Below are 1408 nucleotides of genomic sequence, written 5' to 3'. Positions count from 1 at the left end.
ATTATACCCATACCAAAACAAGGGAAAGATGCAACTAAGAAAGAGAACTACAGGCCGATCTCCCTCATGAACATAGATGCCAAAATCTTCAATAAAATCCTAGCAAATAGAATACAGCAAATCATCAAGAAGATCATACACTATGACCAGGTAGGATTCATCCCAGGGATGCAAGGATGGTTCAATATTCAAAAATCAATAAATGTAACATACTATATCAATAGAGTAAAAACTAGAAACCACATGATCATCTCCATTGATGCAGAAAAGGCTTTTGACAAAGTCCAACACTCATTCAGGTTCAAAGTCCTACAGAATATTGGAATAGATGGACTCTACTTCAATCTGGTAAAAGCCATTTATGAAAACAAAATGGCTAACATAATCCTAAATGGGGAAAAACTGAAATCTTTCACTCTTAGATCTGGGACAACACAAGGATGTCTTCTATTACCACTCCTAATCAATATAGTTCTGGAATCATTAGCTATAGCCATTAGACAAGAGAAAGAGATAAAAGGAATAAGAATAGGTAAAGAAGAAGTTAAATTATCATTATTTACAAATGACATGATACTTTACTTTTAAAACCCAACAACATCCACCAAGATGCTACTAGAATTAATACAGACATTCAGTAGCATAACAAGATACAAAGACAATACCCAAAGTCAATAGCATTCCTCTACACAGATAAAAAACACACTGAGAGGGAAATTAGAGAAACAATACCTTTGACAGAAGCACCGAGGAAAATGAAATATTTTGGAATTCATCTAGCTAAAGAAGTCAATGATCTTTTCAAGAAAAATTATAGTACTCTTAAAAAAGGGATCATAGAGGATTTCAGAAAATGGAAAGATATTCCATGCTCCTCGATAGGAAGAACCAACATTGTGAAGATGGCCATACTCCCAAAATTGCAATATAGATTTAATACAATCCATATCTACTACCACCAACATACCTCCCAGACCTAGATAAATCATTCCTAAAATTTATTTGGAACCAGAAAAGACCTAGAATACCAAAGGCAATCCTGGGCAATAAAGACAAGGCAGGAGGCATTACAATTCTTGATTGAAATTATACCACAAGGCTACTGTGATAAAATCAGCATGGTACTAGCAATTAAAAACACGTGAGGATCAATGGAATTGATTAGAAGATGCTGAAACTACTTCAAACACACTCAGCCACCTTATCTTTGACAAAGGGGCCAAACATACTTACTGGAAGATAGCCTCTTTAACAAATGGTGCTGGAAAAACTGGCTCTCTACATGTCGAAAACTAAAACTTGACTCAGGTCTACCACAATGCACTAAGCTAAAGTTAAAATGGATTAAAGATCTAAACATTAAAACAGAAACAATAAATCTCCTGGAAGAGAATGTAGGAGGAACTCT

This window comes from Octodon degus, unplaced genomic scaffold (assembly GCF_000260255.1).
Source record: "Octodon degus isolate 3935 unplaced genomic scaffold, OctDeg1.0 scaffold00306, whole genome shotgun sequence".
Lineage (NCBI taxonomy): Eukaryota > Metazoa > Chordata > Mammalia > Rodentia > Octodontidae > Octodon > Octodon degus.
The sequence above is the reverse complement of the archived record's forward strand: the minus strand, read 5'-3'. Positions refer to the sequence as shown.